Genomic DNA, 18,676 nt, shown 5'->3' with positions numbered 1-18,676 from the left:
TTGACTGACTTGGCTGTACGTGCGCTGACAACAAAGTTGGGTCATCTATTTTGGAACGGAGGGAGTGTCTTTGGGTGGTTGCGCGGAGCACAGTAATTACCAAAAGCTGCGCGTACTATGACATGAAGGCTAAGCTGAAGATGGTAGTATGATGGAGCAGGTGTCGCTATTCTTCATCTGCATCACTGTTACATCGCTGTCACAGGTCATGCTCTAGTCTCCTCTGATTAACCCAATGAGTACTTGCTGGTTTCCTGTTATCATGATCACTTATCTTTTTTCCTTTTCTTTTTTGGGGGATCATGATCACTTATCTATGCGCTGGCCGGTTCTACATCGATCACATTGTCAGGGTTACGAAGCAATGGTCGTCTCACAGGCGTCAGCCTCAAGTGACGGGTGCTCAACGGTGAGGTGTAACAGCACACGTGGCAATGTATACATATGCAGCAGGGTATGCGTGGCTTGCAAGCATCAACCTCCTCACCGTTCATCAAAACCCCAAATTTCTTTCTTCGCTTCCTGGATGTATAGTTACATACAGCTCACTTTGTACAAGTCGGCGCATGCAAACCCAACCAATCACTCCAAACCCAAACACGAGGGGAAAGAAAACCAATTTTGATGTGCCCCAATATCTCGAGTCAAAACTTTCGGGTCCAATGTGACGTCCACATTCGGTGTGTTGTTCGTGAATGTGTCTGGCGAGTTACTTTTTATGTTTTTCAGTATTGGTTCTTTTGGTTTGCTTTTTTCATATATGCAATCTACAGTAGGAATAACCTATGTCGCTCGTCGTCCTACAACATCTTTCAAATAAATATTTTTGTTCCGCTATCTTATCTAAGAAGACTCTTGTTATGTGAAACTTGGCATCACACAACAGGCATTTAGGCGTTCTCCGTGTGACATGTATGATTCTGATGTGTACAAACAGACGATAAACATCTAGATTCAGGGTACACCAAAAATATGAGTCATCAATGTGCAATTCCTTGTAACTATGATCTTCGTTGCAATTTACAACATGTCGAAGATTGAAATGAACGACACAAATGACTGACTAGTAGCCGTGGAAAACCTTTCCAGACGCTAAAGGGACGATAAAAGGACGACGAGCTTTTCCAATAGCAGCTCGGCATCCTGACCAAGGGCATCCGACCCCTGGCATTGCAATATAAATTTGACCTCCCAACAAAAAGGGGAGCCAAACTGAAGAAATAACCAATCGATCAAACCGAGGACCTAACAAAAAATATCAAACAGATCTACCAAATAACCTGACCAGACTAGATTTGATTTGGTAGAAAGAAAAGCCACGAGTATATACATGATTTGTGCACAGATCGAGTGGGGAAAGGAATGTGGAGGTCGTAGCGGAAGGACCATCCCGCTTAGTCCTTTCTTTGGTGTAGGAAGTAAACCCAGAATTCTCCCGGATCAAAGGTGGCATATCAACGTCCGTTACCTCGATTTCTGTCATTGACTTTGAGATGTCATCCACCGAAAATGGAATGCTGTGGTTTGAAGTATCATGGGCAATGTTAGATCAGGGGCACAAATTCTGCCGTAAACTAATTACTTGAACTTGGAACACGAAATAACCTTGAATCATCATCCAACAAGAAAGAACTGCTCACTGCATTGTTCGAGTCTTCTGTCATCATTATTCTCATACTTGAGATGACCTACAACCAATTTGGTTCACTGTCAGAAACGAGAACTAGTAATGGAACATAGATAGCACCACTTGCTGACACAGTAACATATGAAGCTTGAATGAACCAGTAGTTACTCCCTCCATCCCATAATATAAGAGCGTTTTTGACACATCAAGTATAACAAGCTTACCTCTGACGAAACAGTGTGGGTGCCATATTTGTCATCCCAATACATTGTACTGATTCGATATAGCTGTTGTATGCTAAGGACCTGAAAGTTTTTGAAGTATGTGTTAAGTCACAACTAATATATGCTTTAATGATTGCCGAAACTTAAGTGAATTCAAAGTCACTTACAGGGCACAAATCGTTGGTGATTTCTTTCAATGTTTTCTTTGGCTTTTGATGAATTACCTAATAATACAAGTACACGTCTCATTAGGTTACATACATTTTTTACTCACAAAGTTGCAAACAGCCATCTAATCAGTATAGAACACATACAAGGAATCCAACGGCCTGCCTAATATGCTTCAACTCTTCCCAGGAAGAACCTGCATACTGTGCACCACATAAAATTAGCACACGAATTAAATATCACCAGGGAAAAATCACCAGTACCTACCTCTTCAGTGGCATAAATGCACCACTGCTCTAACTCAGCCAATCCAGCTTTGACATATTCTCCGTTGCTAAATGAACAGCACTCCCGTCGGAGGAGAAGACTGCAAGATACAGGATATCTTAAAATCCTAACGGGAAGAAGTAAAATGTACGGCCGGTAGTGCAAGAGCCATCTCTTACCTATTGAACAGCTGGACATTAATAAACGAAAATATCTGAGTGAACACCTTGCTGATTAAAAATGAAGGGACCTGACGTATCAATAAAATACATGTTAATGCATACATACTCAAAAATAGTGTGTCCATTTAGAGTTTTAGGTTACATACATAATTGGCTTTCAAAACATTCAGGTAGTTTGTTAATATTTTCACAATACTCTGCCAATGTGCGATCAGAGTTTGTTGGGCCAAGGCATTTGCTTGAGAACGAGATCCTTTTATCAAACTTGCACGAGATGTTCTTGGTGCCTGCAAAACATGTAAAAGTAAAAAATTAACCCTGAAGTTACTGTTTTTCTGTGAAATAAAAGGAATTCTAGTGGCAATGAATCATACCTGGATGCAAAGACCAAGCAATGGAGATATCTCTTTCTTCAGATTGTCTCTAATCATTCCTCAAGGAAAGCTGTAAGCTGTTGCTTGAAAAGCAGAGCAGGATACTTGGCTTCAACTTGACGAAGATCACCTAGTCATCCAATCAAGCGGCTACCATGAAAAGGTCGCACAACACTTTGTGGTGAAGCTCGAATTCCCTTGTGTATTCAGAAACAACAAAATTAAGAATTTCTCAGACTATAAAACTAGCAAGGGCAGGATAAAGATGTTTTACCGAAAAAAAACCTCCCAAACGATGCAGCAGTTGACCTTCACCTCTGAGGAGTGAGTCCAGCTGCTCCAGTTGTTTTCAGTGTCCGTTGTAGAAGTAGGAGTAATGTGGATGAATTGGAGAGCCAATACGCTAACTTGTCATTATTGTCCTGGACCTTTGGAAAGGAACAATTCGAACATGACTATCTAGCAGTACACATAGAGAATAAACAAAAAAGGAATATAAACCTATGTTGTTGCAGCATTTTAGATTTTAATTTTTATTATTGCCCCTTCTATTTATATGTGTTATTCAAGGTCTATCATGAAGGCCTAAGATATCAGTTCATTAAATCAAACTAAACAAAATGTGAGTATTTCTCCCAGAAAGAAGGGTTCTTAAAGAAACACAAGAGATAGGTATGGCCTACCTCTATAGCAGAGCCTATTGTTTGAATAATACGGTCAAAAACACCAGTTCTTTCAACTTCAAATGATCTCCAGTGCAGAAGACACCTGTATATAACGCAAGCTGCAATAGCCCTACCACTGGAGAATCCCAAATCTTGTGATACACACTTGATTAGCAGGTCTTGGTTTTCCTGGAGCATAAAATTCAAATATATATGATGTTAACCAAAAAAATATTTATGATGAAAAAGAAATCTCATTAGAAACATAAATGATACAATTTCAGGATCAAAGAAGAAAAAAAGGTACATAACTCGGGAAGATTAAACAAAGAAAGGAGTGGTCAACAAGTAGCACACCTGTTGCTTCTCGTTGAGTGATTTTTGAGGCTTCTCCTCAGCCTCAAGCTCTTTGAGATTCAGTGAGATGGGGGTTACATCCTGCACAAAGATATTAACATAGGAAAGTTATTTATTATAGCAGTTACTTTTTGAAGTATAAGTCATCTATATGGTTATGTTCTTCCCACTTACTGGTGAAGATTTTACCTCCCCATTCGGAGCATTCACAATCTCCGGAGTTCTCAGCTGACAAAGTCAGTTAATTTGAAATATTATGTCATTTTGATGAAAATAAGAGTATATTTTTACAGAATGCAAGTGCCAGAGATATGACATACTTGGAAAGGAGACTTGGGATAGGCAGCTAATGCTTTCGCAGTAGGAGAAATTGCAACAGCCTGTTGACGAAGCACCTTGTTCTCCGACTCCATGTTAGTTGCTTTCTCTTCCAGCCTGATTACGTTTTCAAGACAATACTATTAAATAGTTATGCAGAATAAAACAGACACTACTGAACCACTAAACAGAGATCATCCTTAACAAGCAAAACATTAAAATACAGCCAAATGAATCAACAATAACTGGTAGTTCTATTTCAATTGTACCTCTGGGCAGTGTCCTGAAGTTGCTCAATCTTTTTCTCTGCGCCTTCGAATTTCTTCATTAGTTCTTCATTTCTCCGTTCAGCTTCAGCATGTTCTTTCTTTGCAGTCTCTCTGGCTTGCCTTTCAGTTTGCAGCAAAGCCTGTAAAATCAAGATACAGCTTAACTTTGACTTTGTCATACAATAACATGATTTCCGATTCCAAGCCTGCATCGCCCTTTAGTGCAGAGGCCACGGGGTAATAAAAGCTTCCATTAACTTAAAAATGAACTCACATGTCAATGTTGTCAATGAAAAATGCCGTAACATATGATGACCATGTTTCCAAAACATTAGGGTAAAAATACACGGTATGTTTTACATGGACTGATTCTCCATAATTGTTCAAGACCAACAGACCAAGTACCCGATAAAATAAAACAACCGCATGAGAAGTGTAGAAATAATTCAGCTGACACCATACCTTCAGTTGATCAACTTCAGCTGTTAAAGAGTTAACTTTTTCAGTGTCTTCGACCAATACAGGAGTCTCTTTGATTACTGGAGGTGCTTCTTCAATTGCCTTTCTCGCTGCTTCTCTTTCCTTAGTGGCCATGGTCTTTGCTTCTTCAACTTGAAGCTGTAGGTCATGCAATGTTTCTTGCAGCTTAGCAATTTCCTGAGTTTTTGCTTCCTCGAGGTCAGTCTGCACAAAGGAACATTAAACATAAATCACATGTTATCAACGTTCAAATAGGGTCACTGGTACTATGACCGAAATGAACAAATCACAGGTACCCTTAATCGCTTCTCCAGTCCTAAGCGCCATGTTAACTCTTCAACGCGCTTCTCAAGCTTATCTTTGGCCTCTTTGAGGGCTCCAGTTTCTCTTGCGGCCTGCAGATGATTCATAGATAACACAAAAATGACATATGGGCCATGGTAAAAGCATTGAAAGAACGCAAAGCGTAAGGGGCATTACCATCTTGAGATTTCTGAGCTCTCTTCTTGCAAGCCTTTGTCTCCACGCACACTGGTAAGTAAGAACTGCTCGCTGCATATTCTTGTAATGTGAATAGTCTCTGTGGCAGCGCCATCGAGCCTGTGTTCAAAATGGAATGTTATAAGCTGCTTTTATATTAACGAGGCAGGGTAGAGAATTGTGAAGTTTTGGAAACTTGATGAACGTCAAGCCATGAAATGCTTCGTAAAAAATGAAGAATATAACTAATAGCAATTTGATCAAAACAGAACGTACTTGGATATGGACAGCTGCTTTGGTTTCCTTTCTGAATCTGAATTCTTTGCGAGCAGACATTGCCCTTAAGCCAGTTTGCAGCGTGACTGTAGCTGCTTGCAGTAGTAAATAAGATTCGCGTGCTTTGTGACGACGCACATTTTTTTGTATTTTGACTGCTGCTGCTTCTCGCCTCATGCATTCGTACAAATTACGAACCAAGGTCCCTGAGTTACAACAGGAAAAATGAAGAGCACATGAAATCTGTAGAATGCTACAGCAACTCCATTACAGGATATGGCACCAGCATGACTCTGCTCTACATAACCATCGGCGCCCGCACACACACACACACACATATTATATATATATAGAGAGAGAGAGAAGGGTGGTACCTCTAACAAAAGATTGTAGATGTGTTGCTGATCTCCTAACCAAAACAAACTGTTTCCGTGCAATATATGTACGCATTAGTCTCTGTATAATTCTTGCTGCTTTCCCTAACACTTCTGCCCTCCGTGCATCCAAATCAGCCATTTGTCCAGCTCTCAGGAATACCTTTGTTTTTCCTATCTGAAAGTCAACCAAATGGACTATGTAAGAACTAAGAACGGCTTGAGTCTACATACAACTTATTTTACATGACAAAATTTCTGAAATTGAAGTAGATAATACAATCAAATCTACAGCAACAGTGTTTAGCTAAACGATGAAAAGACTAGTAATGTTGAGAAAAGTGAGTTCATTCAACATGCCAACACCCATGTGCTGCAATCCACATCTGGAAGATGGATCCTTTTTCATTGATGTCAAGATGTTGCCACAGATAGGACAGCAAATAAGGATCACACATAAGAAACATCTCAGATATTGTTCTTGGAGTTCAATTTCAAAATTTTATGTAAATGAAAGAACATTGAGTCATATAAAGGGAAATTATATTTCAGTTCACCAACATCACTGTGTCGTGCTAAATGTCCCCTGATTGAAATCCTAAGATAAATGGTACTAAATATCACAAAAAGTCAGATGAAATGGGTGATGGATCCTAGTAGTAGTTCGGGTTCCATGTCCTACCTGGTAGTTCTCCAACTTCATTTTTTCCAGAATCTTTTGGCATGCAATCTTATCGTCGTTACTGGACATAAGAATGTACAAGCAAAAAACATATACTAATCAATAACTTGAAAATAGAATTAAATGACAAATAAATGAGTGGAAGGCTCTATTGTGATTTCTGTGTGAATTGCTTACCTTCCTTCTAGAAGTTCAGGGCCAAGAACACCAAAGCGATTAACAAATTCATAGAATGTTTTTCTTGTGGGGTATCCAGCACAGCTTATCCTGATAGCTTCAAGAACACCCTGCAAAGTAGGTATTAGTTCAACATATGGTAACGATAAGAATAATAAAAGAGTATACGACTCTTACTCCACATCGTAGTTGTTGTATAACATTTGTGTTCTCAAAAATGGCTGGCTTGAGGAGATTGTTTGGCTTCACACATCTAATATAATGGGGTTCAGTAGAGCTCAAGGTCTCCATGAGAGACTGAAGTTGCAGCTGAGAATCAAACAGAAAGTATGTCAACGGAAAGGAAGTCAAGAGCACTATAAGGACTAAGGAGAATCAAGATATTTACAATCTCTATTTAAAGGACTGGATAATGAGAAATTATTACTATTTTCGAAGAGTTAACAGTTAATAAAGACTTAGGCACTCGTCATAGTCGCGCAGACACTTTGAACTTTCTAATTGGCGCAACTAAATACATGCAAACCAACATTTCTGCCACTAACTCAGGAAGGGAGGAACTATGTAGGGGCGTCATCATACGCTGCAATGAAGGCAACCAAAGGATCAAGTACAACAAATGTATGAAGGGCATCTGAGCAACAATGGACATACAAGATCATATACAATACACCAAACCCTCCGATAAACAGCACCAATGTAGTGGTACAGATATACACATTTTAAACACACCCACATGCATTAAGTTCTAAGTGTTGTGCAGGTATGGTACTCGATTTATTAAATTACAATATTTTGATGCGCATTCCAGATTCAATGTTCACAAGCTTACAAGTTTTCATGCACTTAATATTTCAATATAGACCAAATTCATGACATATACCCATAGGAGTACAGCACATACAGTTAACAGTTTCATAGTCATATGTGCTCAGCTGCTCGCAGTAGACCTGAGAAAAAGTGAACCGGCCCTTCAGGCTTGGCCCAGCCCAGGCCCAGGTTTAGACCGAGCATGGGCAAAAAGATGTTGGGGACAACATCTCTATTAGCCCATCTTGGTACAGTTTTATTCATTTTTGGGTACAAGCCTGCGGGTTACCTGTCCAACTACCTTAACAGGATAGCCTGGCAGCTCAAGTGCCCCAAATCAAATCAGGCCTAAACCCAGCCAGATCAAAATTTTGACCAGCTCTAGTTCAAAGTAACATATCAAATCGCAAAAAAGTCCATCTTGCATGAAAAGGCTGTCAAATCTGCCCAAAACAACTTCATACTGCCAAGTATGACAGCTGCAAGAAATGCAGCAGGGACATGTCCAAGGTTAATACAGATGAGAGTGCAACGTGGATATCATCTTTACCGAAAAAGGCTTTCGCCCCGCTTTATAAATAAAGCAAACCACCGAGCACAAAGTCAACAAGGTACACACAAACACAACGCCACCGCAGGCAAGGTCCAACAAACACACACACGAACACTACCCAAAGTTCAGCTGTGGGCACAGCACAACAAGGTGGATATCATCTTTAACAGTGACAAAGTGACAGTGGCATCCATAGGTTCTTCAGAGTCTAAGATAATCTACCGGCAACTGGTGCTTAATGAATTATACCCTAAATAGCTTCTAAAGAAACGAGGATTTCATTTAACGCAACAAAGTGATATACACCAATAAAAATTAAATCAAGTAGAACTTCACCTTAAAACGTGACCCAATAGATGAAAATTTTGAAGACTTTGATGATTCTTCAGGGAGTGAAGGGAATAAGCTAGCTACAAAAGGACATGAAGAAGCATTCAGCAAATCCTGATGTTCCGCCACTACATAATCTTTGTTCTTGTCTAAGAAATGATCAGCCTGGTATGTCACCTGTGGATGATAAAAAAAAGTGCCTAATTAGTATGGTATTATATTCTATATGAGCAATTGAGCATGTTTATCGTTTGATGAAGAAAGCTCACATCGCCAGCATAATGGACAACTGTAAAGTCTGTACGTGAAAGCTTTGGTTTGACAAATCGCTTGTTATTCTTAAATGTTGTATACAGCTTCTGTGCAAATGTCTCATGTGTTGATCTGGGAAACATACTGCACATGATATTGGAAAACATTGTTAAGACACAAGATGTCACACATCAGTTACGACAACACACAATCATACTAGACATCATGGCAATTGAAGCAATCCATGTTGCTTGCAAGTGGGCTGGAATGGTAACTGGAAGTTCCAAAACATACCATGCTTCATCCAGAAGCGCAATCAATCCACCTTTCTGAAAATAGCAGAAAACATGTTACTGTTATTGTGTATAACGAAATATATAGAATACTTGCAATACCAATATGTCCATTCTAGTGTTCATGATCAATTCTAATGGTTGTTTAGCCACCCCTTAGCTCATCATAGAATTACAAGCGTCACAACTTGTTAGTTTGTAAAGGCCAATATGACTACTTTATTTATTTATTTATATCAACGTAAGCTCCTTCACTCCACTACGTTAGAACGTTATGAGCATCACAGAACAGGTTAATTTAGCACTAAGCCTCTTCAAAATTTTAAGCACAAACTCTCACCAATCCATTATATAACCCTTAGCTCTTTTCACAGTAAGTTTCACTCCTTGACTCTAAAACCAGACAAAACACTCTAAACTCCTAGTAACGTTACCCATTTTGTCCATTTTAGCAGATGTGATATCTATGATAGCATCCATGTCAGAATATGTTACAACATCATAAGGCAAATCGCTTCCTTGATGCTTCATTCCCCCGGCCTCCCACCCAAATTTCACTCTCTCTACCTCCCCCTTTCAACATAGCCAGACACTGCTGTCCTCTCCTACCCGCACTCCTCCCGCCTCACCCTCCTCCAACCCTCTTTCCCTCCCTCTACATGCCCAAGTACCTATGCCTACAGTTGCCCCCTCCTGTTCCCCTACATCGAAGGCTATTGCACTGGCAGCTAAACCATCTGTGGAACCAGCCAATGGGTGGAAGGTAAATGGTATTAAGGGGTAAGAGTGTTGTTCGAAATCCAAGGCGCATATCGATCTACTAAGAATCAAACAATCACACAAGCACAACGACACCAACATTTGTTAACGCGGTACGCCTAACATCGGCTACATCCCCGGGGCATGACTACCGGCGCTCCTTCCAATTGATAACGCACATCGGTCACCCAGACACCAGCACATGCCGCCGACTCCCCCGCATACTTGTGTTATTATGTTGGCATAGGTTACATTACATTATATAGGAGCCTAGGATATAAGTGTCCTACTCAAACATGACTCCGTACCCCTATCCACACACCATATGACTCAAAGTCCAGCTGTAACATAACTCACACTAAATTCAGCACATATTTAACAGGTGTACTTTGTCCAGTTTTAGAATCAAGGGGTGAAACTTAGACTTCGCGAAGAGTTGAGTGTAGAACAAACTAGCCAACTCCCAGATGGAGGAGCCCAAAGGGGTTCCAAATGACAGAACAAAAGTTCCTCTTTTAGTCTAAATTAGGCTATTTCAAGTCATGTTTGTGAAAACACACATAGAGCAGAAGCAAAACGTCAAGTGCTATCTGTTTATCGTTTACCGAAGCACAATAAATTAGGTCATTCTCCTAAGGACTTCTCATTATTTACAGTGATGAACCGATGATGACAGGATCAGAAACAATATAACCCCAAGGGTAGGGATGTAAACTGGGTCCTGTTTAAGCCCATTTATTGGTCTAACAGTTCAATAAAGTATTTTTCGGTGAAAATGAACTATCAGGCTAACTAGAAGCTAACTAAACGGTCCTTGTGGCGCCGTTATTACGCCATTTAAATCCCTACCCAGGGGAACAAACCATCACCTCCCCAACCACCAATTACAGAATGAGAAGGGCTTTTGAAGAATTTCATCCTTTCTTAAATTGACACTCGATCCACCAACTTCACAGGGGAAAACATAAATAACCTAGACAGTTCAATTTTCAGTCTCTATTTGGCTTTCGAAGTCACATCATAACTACCTTGCATTTTATGTGACCTGTCATAGTACGAAAAATATGAAGAAATAAGCACCTTCTCAATCAAGTCTAGCACATCTTGATTATCAACAAACTCTATGTAACTCCAGTTTATCTCCTCCCTAGTATATTCCTCTTGCTCCATTTTGAACACATGCTGCAAGACAGCATCACATGTTAAATCATGGACAGGAAATATCTATAGAGTAACAACTATGGTCGAAACCAAATTCATGAAGTACCTGATTAAAATGCTGCTGCAGCTTTTCATTTGTATAATTGATGCATAACTGTTCAAAACTGTTCAGATGACCATTTGTTTTAGCACATTCTGTGAATTGGATCGTTCATAAAGTTCAAAAGTTGGAAAAACACTAACCTGTTAATTTTGAAACTCTCAAATCCATAGATATCAAGAACACCAATCAGTTGTTTAGAGTTTGGGTCCTGTCCAATGGAGACATTAATTTTTTCCACGATCCTGTGCATACAGGATCACAGTTAAAATGTAAAATGTCAAGATTGAGAAGTAAAAAGGTAAATCTAATTAGAGTTTTCTGCCAGAGGATCATTACCAATCAAACAATCGGGAGTATATTGTTTTGGCTAATGCATCTCTACTAGCAAGTGCCGACTCAGGATCAAGTGTTCTAGTAATTATTTCTTCAGGAGTAACTATTTCTCGTGTTATTAGTGCCTTCTCCAAATTATTGCAATCGCACCTGCAAGAAACTTAGCAGTCAGCATTTTGGTTTATGGTCACAATGAACATATAGAAAATAGAAGGTACAAAACATTATTTGAAGGGAGATAATTTACTCACTCCAATAGCTCTGACGCAGTGTTAAGGTGAAACCTCGAGTTATCATCCTGAATCACAGATGAATCAACTTCTTTTCCCTTGGCGAAATTTATATTTCCAATATGAAGTACAGCTGCTACAACCCGGAATATAGCTTCCTGTAAAATAAATTAACAATGTTGTCGGTCCTTATTCGTAAAACTAGTATTTTAATAGCTTTAGTATAACACGAAACAAACCTGTTCTTCCTCATTGATTCCAACTATGTCCATGGCCCTCCGTGTTGCTAAATACTCTTCCGCGTCATTAATTCCTTCAACCTCAATACAGCTTGACTGATTGAGGTAGTGAAAAGATCTAGCATCAGCCAACTTATACCTTTGGGTATCCTGCAAATTACAGAAATCCGTATTAAGAAGTGGACCTTTTGTACTACATTAAATTCCATATCCAAAAGGCAAATAATCAGATAGTAACAGGAGTCAATGTGAAAACCTACCTCAGGTGGTGCCGCACAAAGAAAATAGAAACAATGATAATTTCTTTCCGGAGTATTTATTTGGCATACGCGGGATCTTTCCAGCAAGTAAGTTCTTATAGCAGCTCCCGAGATTCGTCCAGTCTTGTCAAATTGGATCTCCACAAACTTGCCAAAGCGACTTCACCATGAATTACAAACAAATGAGAATGCCAAACAATCAGCTGGTGATATTCAAATAAAGGGAAGAAACAAATCTACCGAAGGAAAATAAAAGAAAAAGAATCATGCAAACCATTACCTCGAGTTATTGTTCCTCACAGTTTTTGCGTTACCAAAAGCTTCAAGGACTGGATTTGACTGAAATATTATTGGATATAAGACAATCAACCAATGCATATGTTTTCCATTTGAAAGCTACAATTTGTAAGCAAATAAGGAGAAGAGTTGAACGCCCTTGCCTCTAGAACTTGTTGCTCTACAGTTCGCCCTTCTACTCCAGATCGTCCACCTAAGTGTGCTAGATATCTCATAAGCATCTTTGTTGTTTCAGTCTTGCCAGCACCACTTTCACCACTGACTAAAATAGAGTTGTTTTTCCCTTCATTTATCATTTCCCTGGTTTCCCACATTAATAAATCACATAAGGGTAATGCAGGGGTATTGATACTGGATCATGCATGGTTACCTATATGAATAGTATACAGCAGGAATTCACCTATAAGCAACGTCAGCAATTGCAAAGACGTGTGGACTCAGCTCCCCAAAATCTGCACCCTTGTATTGTTCCATCATGTGGGTATCATAAAGATGCGGTAATCTTTGAAACGGATTTACCGCAATCAAAATGCTACCAGTGTAAGTCTGTGAATGCAAAAGAATGGTTATTATTTGCATTGCAAGTTATGCAATTGATTAAACGCATGACATTTACCCAAGAGACAATGAACTCACATATATTTCATTCAGTTCATAACGCATAGCAAGATTCTGTAGAACCCCAGGCTCGTGTAAGTATGATAATCTTGTCATATCATCCACTCCTCCTGGTGGAGCTTCCATATCCTTGGGAAAAACTTTTGATCTGTCTGTATTAACCTGTGCAAAAGCATTGCAATGTAATTGACAATCCATTTCCTGTCAAAAAGATAAAACCGAAAGCCCTAGCCATAACATGTGTAAAATAGTGAACAGTCAACAGCGCCATGAAGTTCTTTTTGCAGCCTAATACCCCTTTTCTAGATTAAAACAGAGCAGGATAATACCATTCAGGGAGGTTAAGAAGAATATACTAAGAAAACTATGTCTTCATAATATGAATTCACATTCATAACAAGATAAAGATCTACAGAATGCATAAGAAATTGAAAAGAATACCTTTTTCCCATTTGATGTCTGCACATGAACTTCATTGTTTTTTATGCTGACAACCTCGCCATCTATCCATGCTAGAGTTGGATCCTCCACCCAAACATGAGAACCAACAATGATGTTAGCTGGAGTTCCCTGCAAAACAAAATGATGCAGTAATCAGACTGATGTCAAGGCATAGCAGAATTATGAGTATCCTGAGATTTAATGGGTAATCTACTCTGCTTTCCGCACTCGTGCCAGTGAATTGTGACATATCTTGTTGAATTGACATACATGTTTGTTGAGAGATGGATAAGAAAATAATATGTTGTACTCCTCGCTATTTCTCTCACGGGGGTGGGTAGCTAAAAATTACCCACCTATTTTGAACATGCAGGGTGGGGAGTATTAGATTCATGCACCAACCAGTAGACTCACTCTTAAGCTGTTAAGGGAAGGTGGGCAATATATTCATACTTAAACACTCTCTATAGTGTCTAGGCTCCTCCAAATTTATGTAGTCATCCAAGCTGAGGATACAATTATATTTCCCTAGAATTCATGGTTCTAACGTGGACTCAAACTGGGACACTGCTATTTTCTCATACAATTGTGCCAGCGGGACCTCAAACTCAGGACCTCGATATTGAGTTTCATGCACCGAACATTTTACCTACAAGCTTAGCTGCTATGGGAAGGTGGCAATATTCATACTTCAACAGGTTATTTCGTTGGGGACAGATTCTAACTATGTAGATTAATTATATTTTGATATCAAGGGTATTACGTGTAAAACAAATACAACCACACATTAATTGGTTGAGACACTTCAAATGTAGGAATTCCTAAACAACTTTAGTTTGAGCTTCGCTAACGGATATCAGTTCAAAGCTCGACCGTCCATTTTACGGAGACAATAGAGCCTAAAAGCACATAACCCCCAAAATGCGCATTGACATATGAAAAGTATGGCTCCATTTCCAGCACCAACATCAATTGCACACATAGAGAAGTGCCATATAAGGTAAAACATTAGAACTTGTTTCGCACTAACGTATCAACAGAGGGGTGGGGGTACTTTATTCCGCATCCATCACATTACTGCTGAAGAAACTTTGCTACAAATGAAAGCTAGGGTAATAACTGATGGCATCTGTGTCGTTCGTGGGAGATGGCCTTTTGGCTATGAAGTGAACTAAGAATAGCAAGGCCCTGACTAATTGCAGCAAATAATTCACCACCCAAAAGTACTAGCTAGCTACACAGATTTTAGTGAAAACAAGCTCCTTCGGAAGTGGCTCACTAAGCAAGTTAGCAAAGACTAAAAATAGGGCCAAGGTAAGCTCAATACTTGTAAGTCTACTGTGGGCAATGGCACATCATGTTACCCAAAAAGAAAAAGGAAAAAGCACTAGGCTAGTAAACCTATCAATTTGGATGCCCGAATCCTCCAGAACTCATCCAAGGCTTTGGGACCAATCTAAAACTTGGAACCCTAGTAAAATATGATTCGATCCGCAGGCACTTGAAGCAAAGCACACGGCACCTAAGCTAGTAATTAGGAAAGCAAAATTAGTCCAAACAAGTATACGATCCGGAACAGTACCATGGGCAGATCAGGCTAGGATCGGAGGGGACCACGAATTCCTCAGCTCCGGTAGAGGGATCCCGCCGCCCGAATGGTCGGCGGCCGTCAGGTCTGCCAATTGGACTGGCTCCGCCCGGCCGCCTCCCCGCTTCGTCACCTACCCCTCTGCTAGCTGGTGGCTGTAACTTGTCGGCTTCCTCCGCCCCTTATCCCTTCTCTTGTATGCGATTCACGCAGTTGGCTTCGTGATTGCTAGGACCGCGACTGGCTTCGCCCTCGGCGATGACGGCGCGACGGCTTCGTGCGTCGCCGTCGCGACGGCGAGTTGGGGAGGGAGAGGGAGGGCAGAAATGGTAATTACGCGCTGTTCTAGTTTTCTTCCGTTTGAAACAACCGAGGAATTCTGCTCTTGGTCCTGAAATGCGCTGTTTCCGGACGGCTAGGCAGTTAAATGTTTGCATTTCATTGCTTCAAGGGCCTGTAGTTTAGTCAATTTTCTTCAAGGCCCTTGTAGCATTTACATTTTCGTCCTCTAGAAAACTGAACCTTCAAGTGTTACCATATATTGTTTCTAACCTCTAAATCTCGTATATTGTTTACGTGTAACACCCTGTAACTCTCTCTTCCCATCGCAATGAAAGTAGTCTTCACTGCCTTGGCCAAAAACTTGTTAAAACCATATGAACATAATCATTTAGTCAGAGGGGTCTGAGTGGGGATACATGCAACTTGCATGTGCCACCTACTGTTTGCTAACGATTCCTGTGCATTCACATTAGCATCGAAGAGGGGGCAAAGAGACTGCAGAAGATACTGGAGATTTATAGAAGGGGTTCCTGTCTACTAGTAAACAAGGAGAAGTGTGTATTTTATAGTGCCAATTACACATCCGATATAAAGGAAAAAATACTTGCGTCTGCCAACCTCTTTGAGAAGATATACTGATGATCAATTTGAACTCATCGTGGCAAAGATAAAAGAATAAAGATTGGGGTTGCTCGAGATTACTTAGTAGTGTCGGGCGAGAGGTGATGATTAAGTCGGTCTTTCAAGCAATTCCAACGTATTCGATGAGTTGTTTTATGTTGCCTAAAGGAATGAGTAAGAAAATAACAGTCGCAGATGGTAAGGTTTCGGTGGGGAGGCGATGAAACTAAACAAAAAGATGCTAAACCCAAGGGGGGGATGAGTTTCAAAGATTTCTAATTATTCACTCAAGCCATGTTAGCCAAACAGTGATGGAGGTTGATGAAAGAACCCGATTCAGTATGTGCAAGAGTATTGTGGGGCAAATATTTCCATCAAGGAGACTTCATATCAACTAGAAGCAGGAGGAACACCTCTCTACCTGGAGGTTTATACTTCATGGTAGGGAAGCTCTTCGAGGCGGCTTAATCAATAGGTTGAGATATGGCTCAACAATTCATGACTGGGAAGACCCATGGATCCTTGACAATTACAGTAAGAAGCCCATTCTCAGTCTCCCGGATGCTAGCATCATGATGATGGAAGAATTCTTAGATGAAGCGTTGAATTGGATCGAGAGAAGATTCTTGTAAACTTCATGAGGCTCAATGTGGATGCCATATGTGAGATTCCAGTAGAGATGTTCGCAATGACTTTGGTCATGGGAGCCAGAAAAAAGAGGATGGTTTTATGTTCGTTTTGCGTACATACTGTTGCTTACAGCTAAACAGCAAGGGATCAAGCCGCCACGCCTACAATTGAACACAGCTACTAAAAGTTCTTATTGTGTATGGGAGTGCCAAAAAATACACATTTTTTGTTGGAGAGTTATGCATGATGTAATTCCATGTCGATAGATTATACGTGATTGTCGCCATATTGAGAGAAAATTCGTTTATGTGAAATATGCGGTTGTAAAGAGAGGATAATGCTTACATGGTTTGAATGTACATGGGAGAAAGTGTCCTGGCATGAGTTAAAGAACGTAAACATCCCAGGTTTACATCTTGAGACTTGGCCAATTGATTTAATTGAGGGGGAAGCAAGTAATGGAGGAGGCGTGTATGATTTTATGTGGATGTTGGGCAGTGTGGACTGAAAGAAACGTTTGAAGGCGTGTAGAGATAGGGTGGCCAGTGTCAATAACAGTTAAATAGACTATTGACACGGTCGTTGATCTGGTGAAACTGACAGCTAAAAGCATAAGATTAACCGAAACCTCCTCGCGAGGGCATGGTGAAAGTGAATGTTGATACTAGCTTTAGGGACACATGCGATCATGGGGGTACAAGTGTGGTTGTTCAAATACAGACCTAATATGGGTGCAACCTCACTAGTATGAGCACATTGCTAATCCAAGGGTGATGGAAGCGTATGCTATTGGTGATGGAATTCGCCTTGCCACAGATTTGAGGCTACAACCAGTCATGCAAGAGAGTGATGTGCAAGAGGTCGTTCAAGTGCCAAATTTCAGAAAGTTTCAAAGGTCATAGCTAGCACCCATATGCCAAGAGATTCTAGAATTAAGTCAAGAGATCTGATCAATTTGAGCTTGTCCATGCGGATGCCAAGGTAATTTTTTCATAAAGGACACTTTTGTTATTTCAAAATGTAGCATCAAGCTGATACAAAAAATTATGGGTAACACCCGTCCTCTACTTAACTAGGATGCACACAGCCAAACATCAAAAAGTCTGACAATAGGAAATGTAACAAAATCGACAAATCGGCAACAATAGTCCTATAGACCGATATTATGCCTATGTCAAAAGTGTTGGTGGATCGGTCCGGAGATTATGCTCTCACCCTTGAAAATCCCTCTCTAGTCGCATGCTTCAACCGCTACACACCGTCTTAAACAGCGGTTGGTGTTACGATCGTTGTAGCGTAGACTACATATGAAGCAAGTGTCAGACATCTTTGTGCCAAACATCCAAGTGAGAATAGGTGAAGATGCCTTTGGATTAGTGAAAGTGCAACTAATCCCCGGGTGTTTTGGTAATTCATAACAATATATAGCTCTTTTTTTAGAAACTACTACAGAACTTGGTTTCACAGCCTTGCTTATTTATTCAAAGAAAATATATACAAATGTACATAGCCCATAAAAGGCTTTAAAAAAGAGAAGATATAAATATTTCAGAATGTTCAATGATTGGCATGTCATGAGATAGAGATGTGGACCCCTCAAAATGCTAAGGGCAAAGATTGGCAAAAGCTCAAGACTCTTTATTTCTATTTTTAGTGATCCAAGATCACATTGAGTCCATAAGAAAGCAAATACTATTAAAAGGGGATGAGGTGTTGCTTAATGGTCTACTTGCTCAAAGTGCTTAGTGGTATTGCTCCAAAATCCTCAACCACTTTCTCCATCCAAATATGTCAAAACCCTAAACTCCAATTTGGCCCCACCGATACTTTCTACCCGGAGCCACTGAGTTCATTTGACATAGCCACTGCTAGAAACCCTAACAGTTCGGTCACACCGATATGGGTCTCGGTCCCATCGAGATGGCCTTGCCAATGCTCTGTGACTTGTTGCATTCA

At 40.2% G+C, this 18,676-nt stretch overlaps 1 pseudogene; it reads right to left on the bottom strand.

Moving 5' to 3' along the window:
• Positions 1-973: 973 nt before the first annotated feature.
• Positions 974-15,585, bottom strand: LOC123069998 (myosin-17-like; annotated as a pseudogene).
• Between the last annotated feature and the right edge of the window lie 3,091 nt (positions 15,586-18,676).

Source organism: Triticum aestivum, chromosome 3B, assembly GCF_018294505.1.
Source record: "Triticum aestivum cultivar Chinese Spring chromosome 3B, IWGSC CS RefSeq v2.1, whole genome shotgun sequence".
Classification (NCBI taxonomy): Eukaryota; Viridiplantae; Streptophyta; class Magnoliopsida; order Poales; family Poaceae; genus Triticum; species Triticum aestivum.
Note: the sequence above shows the minus strand (reverse complement) of the source record. Positions and strands in the feature narration are given on the sequence as shown.